The sequence below is a fragment of the Anomaloglossus baeobatrachus genome, chromosome 10 (assembly GCF_048569485.1).
Source record: "Anomaloglossus baeobatrachus isolate aAnoBae1 chromosome 10, aAnoBae1.hap1, whole genome shotgun sequence".
NCBI lineage: Eukaryota > Metazoa > Chordata > Amphibia > Anura > Aromobatidae > Anomaloglossus > Anomaloglossus baeobatrachus.
The window spans coordinates 76,561,020-76,573,846 of NC_134362.1; the positions used below are offsets into that span (position 1 = coordinate 76,561,020).

The following is a 12,827-nucleotide window of genomic DNA, read 5'->3' on the forward strand; positions in this document are numbered from 1 at the left end:
TTTTTCCCCAGTGGTCAAACTTTTAAAGAATTTACATTCTGCTGATTATTTTCTGCACCAAATGTGCAAGAGAAAAATATGCACAACACAGCACTTCAGGATTCTCGTTCTCTGGCATAAGGCTCTGTGCGCACTAGAGCTTTTTACCCGCGGATTTGCCGCGGAAATTTCTTGAGAAATGTCTGCAATCTTTGTGCAGACATTTCCCAGCAAATTCTATGGTAAAAAAAAATAGCTGTGCGCACTGGTGCGGATTTTTCTCAAGAAATTTCCTTGAAGAATTTCTCGAGAAACTTTCTTGAGAAAATGAACATGTCCATTATTTCCGCAGGTACCCTGCGGATTTCGGCAGTACAGCCTGCAAAAATCCGCAGGGAACCACCCGCGGGAAAATCGCGGCTAATCCACGGCAAATCCGCATGCGGATTTGGTGCGGATTTTTTCCGGAGGTCCGGAAATCTTTCACTCCCAGAAGTTTCTCAAGAAAGTTTCTTGAGAAACTTCACATTTCTAGTGCGCACAGAGCCTCAGGATTTGTTTGCAGTTTTGTGATAACTGCACTAAATTCATAAAAAAAAAAACTATAGAAATGCACTGTATGATCACAGCCTGACATAAGTGACAAGTGTAGTTTGTTTATTTATTTTTTTCTTGGCAACAAAATTGCATTTATAAATTTTTTATTTTTTTCTTGCATGTTTGGATTTTTCCCCACTCATTAGTATGGGTGTACTCTGCAACAAAAAAACGCTGAAAGAATTGACATGCTGCAGATGTAAATCTGCAAGTAAAACATAAATCAAGAAATAACGTCTGGAACACCATTCTGAGTCTGAACTGGGTGCAAAAACCTAAAAAAATCTACACTATATGGAGAGAAGGTATGCACACCAGTGACTATGTAAGGGGAATATATGAAAAGCAGAAACTGCTGTGTGAATGCTGACATGAAAAATCCAATAGGCTAAGTTCACATTTTCGCTAAAATCTATCAGTCACAATCCGCTGCTCTTGTAAACAGCGGAATCCGTTTAGCGGATTCCGCTGCTCCCATAGACTTGTATGAGCAGCGGATTGTGACTGATGATGCTGCGTTGCACCCTCCGCCCGACTGATCAGTCGTGGAACGACTGACCGCCGGGCGGGAGGAACGCAGCATGTAACGTTTTTTGAGCAGCGAGATCCGTCGGATTTCGCTGCGCATGCTCTCTGGCTCCCTGCACACGTCACCAGCTTTGGTTGGTTACCCGATATTTACCCTGGTTACGGTGCAAGGAGCCAGCGCTAAGCGGTGTAGGCCCGTAACCATGGTAAATATCGGGTAACCAAGGTAAACATCGGGTGCTTTGCTGTTACCCGATATTTAGGCTGGTTACGTGTGCAGGGAGGCCGACACTTCCCCGCTCGGCCCCGCCCCCTCCCGCACTCCGCACATGTATGTACACACACACACACACACACACCTGTCCCCAGCCATGCAGACAAGCACTGACACCCTCGTCTGGCCCCGCCCCCTGCTCGGCTCCGCCCCCTCCCGCACTTTGCATGTGCACACACACACATACATACATACATGCACATACACACACTCACTCACACATACACTCACCTGTCCCCAGCCATGCAGACCGCAGCACTTCTACTGACATCCTCAGCGCCTGGCCCCGCCCCCCGCTCGGCTCCGCCCCCTCCCGCACTTTGCATGTGCACATACATACATACATACATACATACATACACATACACATACACACACTCACTCACTCACTCACAGATACACTCACCTGTCCCCAGCCATGCAGACCGCAGCACTTCCACTGACATCCTCAGCGCCTGGCTCCGCCCCCCGCTCGGCTCTGCCCCCGAACTCCGCCCCCCGCACACAACGGAATCCGACAAAGAATTCTGTTCTTTGTCATCCGTTGTACAGCGTTGAACAGCGCATCAGTCACATGCGTCAAGCGACGCATGTGACTGATACAAATCAACGGAAATATGTATGAAAATGGAATCTGATTACTGCCATGAACATATGAATAAAGAGAAATTTAGCTACTGAATTGATCAATGCAACAGAGCCCCAACACTACGCCAAAGTATTTCTCTACGCTTGCTTGAATGGACTTTTTTTTTTTTTTTTTTTTTCCCCCCCCAAAGGTTTCAAATACTTGATTTAATCTCTCCCCTCTGCAAATGCACTTTTTTTTTTTTTTCTTTTAAAAAAAAAAAATCAAAACTCTGAAGCAGCTATTACCATTCTGCGTTAAGTTAAACATGAAAACGTTTGTGAATTGGCCTCTTTAATATGGCAATCGAACTTCCATATCAAGGTAATGTTTGCAGCTTAAAATATCTAGATGTTGGGTACCAGTGGTGGTGTAAGGCTAGTTTCACACTTGCGTTCAGCGCAGTCCGTCACTATGGAGAATAGCGCAGTCCGTTAACGCACTGCGCTATTCTCCATAGACTTGTATGGACGACGCACTGTAATGCAAGTGTCAGCGTTGCATCCGCTGGACGACGCTGAGTCGTTATTTTGACTCTGCGTCGGGCGGAGGGAACGTAGCATGTAACGTTTCTTTGAGCGGCGTAAACATTTATTTTTCACTGCACATGCTCTATTTTTTTTTTTTTTTTTTTTTTAAATCACAAACTTTTATTTTGTTTCTCGGTGGCCGAACGCACAGCTGAGCGCCCGGCCGCCGGCATGTGAGAGCGCTCAGCTGAGCGCCTGGCTGGGTGATCAGCTGATCGTTCACGATAGTCTGCTGCCGGTAAAACTGTAAAGACAAAAAAAATATAGAAACAAAAAAGCTTTCCGTTGTTTTGTACAATCCGTTGCATCCGTTGTGCCATATATGCAACGCATCCGTTGCATCCGTCACACAACACAATGCTACGGAAGCCGTCCAACGCAAGTGTGAAACTAGCCTTAATTGTTGGAGTTTTGGTCAATAGGTCATGTGCATAATTCAGGTTCCTGTTTTTGGCTGTACAAGATGCAGCTACATGATCTGTTTCCTGGCATCAGCTGACATCACTGCTGATCACGCGGCTCACTTCGGTTGCTGCGTGGAGCTCACAGCAAGCAGTCATGTTCTTTGGCGCTCGCTGTGAGCTTCAGTTGTAGCGTTTTTGCCACGAGTGCACTTTTTTTTTTTTTTTAAAGCATCTTTGTGGTCACCACAAAGATGCAATGTTCACATATAGCCCAATTGTCTTGTCAGATTCTACTCATTGTATTAACCAAAATCGCAATTAAGTTGACTATTTATACTACTAACTATATTTCCCCATCCCCCCCCCCCCCCCCCCCCCCACAAAGCACTGGTTATGTCTACAAAAGCAGTACTGTTCACTTGTGCCTCTTCTTGTCCTCTTTGACTTTGTAATGGAGTGTGCAGATGTTGGAGGATAAAATCGGTGTCCTGTCTGCCCTATTCAGGTTTTGCAGAGCCTCGTTGACATGTTCCTTGTTTCCCTGAAAATAAGACCTAGCAGGAGTTTTGATGCAGGCTTAAATATAAGACATCCCCTGAAAATAAGAGGTAGCCGCTGTCAATAATGAAGTATCATGCAGCGGTAAAAAAGTTAGACACTGCAGGACACTTCATTTATAGACCGTGGTCACTCCCCTAAAGAAAGAGAAGACCCCCGATCATACTCGCCAGACGCCAGAGCAGGTGAGTGCATCAAGGTCCTGCATCAGAACACGCACGCACCACATCCAGTGATATCGCTTGCTTCTCGGCGGCGATACTGTGCAGTGCAGTGACCTTCCATGACCAGGACCTGCCGTAGGATCACGTGGTATCTCTGGATGTGTGTGCGCGCGATTGTACTGATGTTTGCGATTGGATGTGTGAGTGTCGGCAGGAGGCAGAGGAGGACAGCGTGCAGCACAGCTGCTGGGACCGGCCACCGGAGAGCACAGGGAGGAATGATGTGAAAGCTGTGTATGTGTGACTGTTCTGATGTGTGACTGGCCGCCAGACGAGCACAGCTGCAGGGAGGTGTGTGTGTGTGTGTGTGTGTGTGTGTGTGTGTGTGTGTGTGTGTGTGTGTGTGTGTGTGTGTGTGTGTGTGTGTGTGTGTGTGTGTGTGTGTGTGTGTGTGTGTGTGTGTGTGTGTGTGTGTGTGTGTGTGTGTGTGTGTGTGTGTGTGTTATCTGGGAGCCATATAGCCCAAGTATAACTATTCTGGGAAGGGGGGGGGTCTGCTTTTTGTAGTGGGTAAACTTACCCCCAACCATGTCTCCTCAAGAATACGACCTAGTGCTTTTTTTTTTTTTTTTATATTTTTTTTTTTTTGGGGGAAACAGGGTACTTGTTCTGTGAAATCACCTGTTATAACAGGAGTTTATTAAAATGTGTTTTCTTGTATTTTGTGTCTGTGCAAAAATCAGAAACGTGATTTTTTTTTTTTTTTTTTTTTTTTTTCTCTTCCCATCCAAAACAAATAATAAATCACTCACAGAAGTCTAAGGCTACATGCGCACGCTGCTTCTTTTTCGTGTTCACAAACTGCAGCCAAAACTGTAGCCAAAACTGCACCTTGTCAGAGAGAGCCTGGAAATGTCACAAAAAATGTAGGTGCTTTTTTGGTGCGTTTTTGCTGCTTTTTTGGTGCGTTTTTGGCTGCAGTTTTGTCAACAATTGTTTCATGTATTTTTCAGTTCAAACAAGCCCATTAAGCTTGTTGAATTGAAAAAAAAAATAATAATTTAGAAATAAATAAATAATTTAAAAAAAAATGGCGTGTGGTCCCCCCCAATTTTAATGCCAGCCAGATAAAGCCATACGGCTGAAGGCTGGTATTCTCAGGATGGGGAGCTCCACGTTATGGGGAGCCCCCCAGCCTAACAATATCAGTCAGCAGCCGCCCAGAATTGCCGCATACATTAGATGCGACAGTTCTGGGGCTGTACCCGGCTCTTCCCGATTTGCCCTGGTGCTTTGACAAATCGGGGTAATAAGGAGTTATTGGCAGCCCATAGCTGCCAATAAGTCCTAGATTAATCATGTCAGGCGTCTATGAGACACCCTCCATGATTAATCTGTAAATTACAGTAAATAAACACACACACCCGAAAAATCCTTTAATAGAAATAAAAAACACAAACACATTCCCTCATTACCAATTTATTAACCCCGACAAAGCCCTCCATGTCCGGCGTACTCCAGCATGCTCCAGCGTCGCTTCCAGCTCTGCTGCATGCAGGTGACCGGAGAAGCAGCAGACACCGCCGCTCCGGTCACCTTCATGCAGCTAATGAAGAGAGCCGCGCGATCAGCTGAGCTGTCACCGAGGTTACCCGCGGCCACCGCTGAATCCAGCGGTGGCCGCGAATAACCTCAGTGACAGCTCAGCTGATCGCGCTACAGCGTGGAGCCGGCAGGAGCGTGGAGGACGGGACTTTCGGCGGTGGCAGTGAGAGAGGGGTCCATCATCTCCCCTGTGCGTGCACGCTGGGGACAGTGGTACTTCGGGGAACACGTGAAGGACGGGACTATCGGCGGCAGCAGCGAGAGGGAAAAAATCAATGTTTTCAGCTGCCAATGTCCATCCCCCTCTCGCTGCCGCTGCTGATAGTCCCGTCCTCCACATCATCTCCCCTGGGGACAGCGGTACTTCGGGGAACACATGGAGGACGGGACGGGACCACTTGCCTGACCTCACTTCCTGACAAATCACCTGCGTTTTTGCTAGCAAAAACGCAGGTAAAAGGCAGGTAAAATGCACCACTTGTGATTAGCATGCATTTTTCCTGCGTTTTTGATGCCCTCATTGATTTCAATGGGTGACAAATGTTGACAAAAACGCAGGAAGAATGAACATGCTGCATTTTTTTTGTCACAAACTTTTGACAAAAAAAAACGCTGACAAATAAACTGCAACGTGCGCATGACAAATCTGACTTCTCATAGACTTTGCTGGGAAGTCAGATGTCAGAAAGTTCAGCTGACAAAACTGCAGCCAAAAAAGCAGGAAAAAAAGCAGCGTGCGCATGTAGCCTAATGGTCCTTGAAAATCACAGGACGTCACACGGATGGTATCATTGTGCAGTGTGAGATGTCACTGTAATGAATAGGAGAGCTTTGTAACTTTCCATATGTGACAATTCCTGAAACTGACCCCAAATACTAACTCGTATTGTGGGTTTTGTTTTTGTTTTTTTACATTTTGTATTTAGGAAGAATGCTGATGCCTGAACCAGGCCGTAGTCCTAGTATGCTTTTCTCAGCATTTGCCATACCAAGCTCAGTTATTGTGATGTGATTGGTTTTGTTTGGTAAAATTTGTCTTCATTCCTGAGCATCAATACAATGATTAGTATATTACAGCAGATTTCTCTGCTGGTCCATAGTATCAGAAGAGATCAGGCAAGCAAAATAAGCCAAATGTTGGCATAAGTCACAAGATGCAGCTTACTCATTGAGATGTGTGGTAAGAGCATGTGATTTAGTTACTGACACAAGTAATAAACTTGCTGCGAATGTCAATAAGAAGAATACCCAGTAAACATGTAGGTCGCCTGAATGAGTACATAGGACTGGACCTAAAACTATCTACCTACATATTGAGCAGCCATCCTTCTGCACTTTTTTACAGGCAGGATTTGGCCGCCCTCTGAAGACTACTTCCATTGCATGGATTTCACATTAGTGTGTGTGTGTGTGTGTGTGTGTGTGTGTGTGTGTGTATACTGACCAAAAGTTTGGACACACCTTCTCGTTCAAACAGTTTTATTTAGTTTCATGACTGAAAATTGTAGATTCACATTGAAGGCATCAAAACTATGAATTGACACATGTGGAATCAAATACTTAACAAAAAATTGTGAACAACTGAAAATATGTCTTATATTCTAGGTTCTTCAAAGTAGCCACCTTTTGCTTTGATTACTGCTTTGCACACTCTTGGTGAGCTTCAAGAGGTAGTCACTGGAAATGGTTTTCCAACAGTCTTGAAGGAGTTCCCAGAGATGCTTAGCACTTGTTGGCCCGTTTGCTTCACTCTGTGGTCCAGCTCACCCTAAACCATCTTGATTGGGTTCAGGTCTGGTGACTGTGAAGGCCAGGTCATCTGGTGTAGCACCCAATCACTCTCCTTAGTCAAATAGCCCTTACACAGCCTGGAGGTGTGTTTGGGGTCATTGTCCTGTTGAAAAATAAATGATCCAACTAAACGCAAACCGGATGGAATAGCATGCCCTTGCGAGATGCTGTGGTAGCCATGCTGGTTTTAAAATAGAAGAAAAAAACAGAAGTTGTGCACTGCACTGCTTACCACTCTGTGGAAAATGCTGCAATAAAGTCCTTTGGCTCAATTCCATGTAGAACCCGCCTTGTGGGTGCTTTAAGTGCAGATCAGCTGCTGTATCCTCACATTGGACTTGGCTGACGGCAAGTGGAAGTCCTCAACTACCGTTGGACCCGTGAAAGCACCCCTAGAGGTGTGAAACGGTACCGTCGTCCTTGTGCTCTGCTCCCCCTGCTCCCTCATGTCTGTATCACCTGTCTGCAAAAAAGAAAAAGAAAATAGATTTCTTGACACCGCAGAGTGCTGCCAAAACTTCTTTTTTATTATATTAAGCCATGCTAGTTTTAGTATGTCTTCAATTTTGAAAAAATCCCCAACAGTGCCACCAGCAAAGTACCCCCACACCATCACACCTCCTCCTCCATGCTTCACGGAAAGATCCAGCCATATAGAGTCCATCCGTTCATCTTTTCTGCGTCGCACAAAGACACGGCGGTTGGATCCAAAGATCTCAAATTTGAACTTATCAGGCCAAAGCACAGATTTCCACCGGTCTAATGTCCATTGCTTGTGTTTTTTAGCCCAAACAAGTCTCTTCTGCTTGTTGCCTGTCCTTAGCAGTGGTTTCCTAGCAGCTATTTTACCATGAAGGCCTGCTGCACAAAGTCTCCTCTTAGCAGTTGTTCTACAGATGTGTCTGCTGCTAGAACTCTGTGTGGCACTAATCTGAGCTTCTGTTAACCTGCGATTTCTGAGGCTGGTGACTCTGATAAGCTTATCCTCTGCAGCAGAGGTGACTCTTGGTCTTCCTTTCCTGGGGCGGTCCTCATGTGAGCCAATTTCTTTGTAGCGTTTGGTTTTTTGCCACTGCACTTGGGGACACTTTCAAAGTTTTCCCAATTTTTCAGACTGACCGACCTTCATTTCTTAAAGTGATGATGGCCACTCGTTTTTCTTTACGTAACTGCTTTTTTTCTTGCCATAATACAAATTCTAACAGTCTATTCAGTAGGGCTATCAGCTGTGTATCCACCAGACTTTTGCACAATACAACTGATGGTCCCAACCCCATTTATAAGGCAAGAAATCCCACTTATTAAACCTGACAGGGCACACCTGTGAAGTGAAGGCCATTTCTGGTGACTACCTCTTGAAGCTCATCAAGAGAATGCCAAGAGTGTGCAAAGTAGTAATCAAAGTAAAAGAAGAACCTAGAATATAAGATCTATTTTCAGTTGTGTCACACTTTTTTGTTGTTAAGTATTTGATTCCACATGTGTTAATTCATAGCTTTGATGACTTCAATGTAAATCTACAATTTTCAGAGTCCTGAAAATAAAGAAAACTCTTTGAATGAGGTGTGTCCAAACTTTTGGTCTCTACTGTATATATATTTTTTCCTCTCCCTCCCCCCAAAAATGTGTGTGATTGGCATGATTTTCACGAGCTGATGTCACCACAGCTCCTAGAAATCTTGCGCATTCCCTCGGCTTTGCTCACTCACATTGAGTCTCTGAGTCTCTGAAGCCAGGTGTATTTGAATGTGCATTTAGGTTATGTGCCCACGGGACAATGAACCGGCGGATATTTCCGCAGGTTTGTCTGCAGGTTTACCGCAGCTGCTCCCCAAAATCCGCAGCTATCCATTGCTGCAGTAAACCTGCGGGTCAAGTGCTGAAATACCTGCAGAAGTCCCCTCCATAATAGAGGAACGGGAATTCCGCATGAATAATTGGTATTCAGTTACGTGCAGCTACGGGTCATCCGCAGTGTATTTTGCAGCCGCACATACAGCAGCATTGATACAGACACTCCCCAAATCCCATAGGGTAACATGGGGAGTGTCTGTACTTGCTAGAACCTGCAAACTTATCTAGAAAAACCAGATAAGTGCACACAGTGCGTTTTTCGGGTGCGTTTTTGGCCTCAAAACTGCATGACTTTGCTTCCCCAGCAAAGTCTGAGTTTTCATTTTTGCTGTCCGCACACTTTTTTTTTTTTCGCTGCGTTTTTTAGCTAAAAAAAAAAAAATGGACATGTCAATTCTTCCCTGCGATTTTCTGCATTTTTCCCCCCATACAATGCATTGGAAAAACGCAGAGATAAAAAACGCAGCCAAAAACGCACCAAATCGCGGTACAAACGCATGCGGTTTTTGTGCGGGTTGTTTTTTTTTTTTTTAACGGCCAAAAACGCAGCGTGTGCACATAGCCTAAGTCTGCTGGATTTCCGCGGCAGAATCCGCGGGTACATTGACCCGTGGGCACAGGGCCTTAGGCTTCATCTATACGATAGTTTCGGCTGCAGCAAAATCCACAAATGGTTCAGGTGTCAACTAGTTTTTCTTCTGTAATTTGTAAAGTGAGAAATCCTCGGTGAAAACCTGAAGTATAAATTGACATGCTACTGATGTCAGATTTGCAATGCATTTTATTTTATGCTGCAAAGTTTTCACTACAGCATTTGGATGAGATTTTAGAATATCTTACACAATAGATTTTCGATTCATGAAAACTCTGCATATCTGTTCTTTTATGTACAAGTCCTCATTCAGATGGACCATGTTTGTTTTTTCTCTCACTCAGTCTAATCTGAACATCATCAGACGGGCTGTCATCAGTATTTTTCATACGTGGAGGGAAAAAAATACTGTAATCTCTTCCTTCCTAGCAATGAAAAAAATCAGAAAATAGGCAGATGTCATCTAGTGCTGTCTAATAAAAAAAATAAAAAATATATATATTTTTTTTTTTTTATTAGACAGCATAAACAGAATGAAAGCAGGCGTTCCCTTGCTGGTTTCCCACGCTGGTACTATCCTGACTTTAAACCTCACTGGCTGCTCCTTTACAATGTGGACAGGTTCGTGTCTGGGTGATGTGTATGAATAAAAGACAAAAAAGGTTGACCAGTCGCACACTGTGAAAAACCAAAATAAATTCTACCTAAAAAATATAAGCTGGTGAACACAAAAGAGGCTAATGAGGCAGCCAGGGGCTAGAGTGCAAAGCCAGCATTTTGTTTTTTCAGTGTGCGACCCCCCCCCCCCCCCCCTTCTTCTTCTTTTTTTTTTTTTTGTTTTTTTTGTGAAGATTTTGTCTTTGGAAAACGCCCATGGAGTCAAACACAGTGAATATTGTAAAATTTAAAAATTGCAAATAAGCCCCTGTAGTACCTTTTTACATTGTGCCCATCTCGTGCTTCTGGAGACACACTTCCCATAATTCTACTGCGCTTTTCTCACTGCAACAAGGTAGCAGCTGAATGTACACTGCGTTGCTCAGACAGGAGGGGGTCTTTTGGGAGCGCAGATTTTGCTGGATTTCTATTTTGGGGGAAATCATAGCGCTTATCCAGAGTCTTTCTGCTACCAGGAACGTGGAAGCCCCCCTACATTTCTGTTAAGATGACGGACCTGAGTGTGAACTTGATTATATGTATTTTTAGTTATATTATTATTATTTTTTTTTTTTTTTTGTCTGGATTGAGTTGAATGCTATTTGGTGATTTTTGGTACAGAACATTCTGGATAAGTTCACATTTATCCAATGGTCTATGCTGAGCACTTACATCAGGATTTCAATCTACATCTCTGAAATGCACAATTCAGGTGACACCTGCAACTGGTCCATTCTCTCAGATATCAGAGTTACTCCAGTCTGTTTTGGCCTCTTAAACAAATAGGCAGGAACAAGTATATTGTGACAATCATAAAATAATTTTTATTTGTATAAATTAAAATAAGCTGCATAGGCTATAACCAAAAAAAATTTGATCAAGATTGCTGACAAAAGCAAGGGCACTGCAGGTGCAATACCTGAAATCTAATGGGTCATGATATAGCATTTAGTCTATATGAATTCTAGTGCCATCAGCCTCTAGTGCACAAGACTGCAAATTAATAAAACTAAATGTATGAATCCCTGACTACCATGATAGTTGCTTTGCTATGGTGTCCTCGCCACCTCAATGCACGTTTCAAACATTCTCCTGAGGAAGAAGCTGTATGAAACGTGCATTCAGAGAAAAAAAACCTGTATATTGTGCATTTTAAAGACTGGTTATCATAGCAACCCATCAGTACCCCATAATAGTGCTACAAGGAGGAGGGCAATGGGGGACAACAGAGGAAACCTTGTCAGACTCCTTAGATGCTGTGGACAATAGGGTCGGTGGACTCTTAATAGGTTGTAATAACTGTCTCATTCTGCGGATGTCCTGGGCCCATTCCAACCCCTCTACCTATATATATTCATTATAGTGATGTAAAAAAACAAAACTTCATTATGATGTACATATGTATGTGGTGTAGAAAGGGGTTAAACATTGGAAATAAGCCTAAGGTTGGTTCACATGCAAATGTATAGCTGTATTAGTCATATAAAACGCTCAATGTATGTTACTGCTTTTCCAGCAAATCGTGTTTATGCAATGTATCTGGATAATGTGTATACCAGGCTCTCAAACCTTCCCTCGTGTAGAAAAAGAACTGAACGAGAATGAAAGGGGTCATACGATACGACATTCGACAGACATGGCAGCAGCACTCGTCAGACGTTGCAGACCGACCCCATTCAACTCAGTGTTGTGTCTGAGACAAGAAAATATATTAACTTTGCCTGAGACATTTTGCAGAAAAATTTAAATTTGTGATTTGATTGGTGTTAACGCTCTATAAAATGGTCTGTATGGAGACATCATATTTATTTATTTTCTTTCCATTTTTAGGCAGAAGAGGGTTCTGTACAGATTTCTCTTTAATGTAGTCGAGACACCCTGTAATGGGCCAGAAGCTGAAGCAACTGAGAATTGTTTTATTTTCTTAACATTTTTAGCTAATTTTATCAGGTAAGAGAATCCTGAATGATGTGTTCTCCAGTTGTGGTAAAAAAAAAAAAATTAACTGTTTTTAAACCACAGCTATAGATTTCAAGCTATATATATGTATCTAAGCAGCAAGAATGGTAATGCAGCAATTTTCCCTTTTATTATGGTTGCTGAGTAAAGATCAGAGGCAGTGCTTACCACCCTTCACATCTTATCATAGCATGTTTTTGTTTCCATGCATTAACCGTTTCCATTCCTATACAACAGACACTGTGTGACTAACGTACCTGTAAATCCATTTTCATTGCACTGATTCTTGTGTATAGTAACCAAGTGGTGCTGCTTCCTTGGCTGCAATCATATGTGGGTTTTTATTTTTTTTTGGCCTTTTTATATTTACCTCCAAGGTAAAATGCTGTATCTGGACTCCCAATATATATTAATGTTGTCCTATAAGCATATGTTAACTAACCACGGGACAGTTGATGAATGTATGATCCCCACTGATCATGAGGCCCAAAGTCCAATGTGTGGATGGCACGGTAGTGAGCATGTGTGACCTCTGCTCACGGTCTTGAGTGCCAATCAAATATGTTCCTTTCACGTAAGCACTTTGGGCCTCCCGTTCTTGGGATTGTTCTCGGCAGTCAGACCCCAGCAATCCTGCTCTCATCTATTCTGTGGAATGTGTAGGGGGAACCTGTCAGGAGGACCCTCCATGTAAGGCTGCTTTCACA

At 43.5% G+C, this 12,827-nt stretch overlaps 1 protein-coding gene across 7 annotated transcripts in view; it reads left to right on the top strand.

Annotated features, from left to right (window-relative positions):
- Positions 1–12,827, top strand: part of PPP6R3 (protein phosphatase 6 regulatory subunit 3) — a 243,426-nt gene that overhangs the window by 32,562 nt on the left and 198,037 nt on the right. For all 7 annotated transcript variants that reach the window (XM_075325295.1, XM_075325289.1, XM_075325292.1 and 4 more), the window contains exon 2: positions 11,992–12,111. The gene's annotated coding sequence lies outside the window, so the exon portion shown is untranslated. The remainder of the gene's footprint in view (positions 1–11,991; positions 12,112–12,827) is intronic.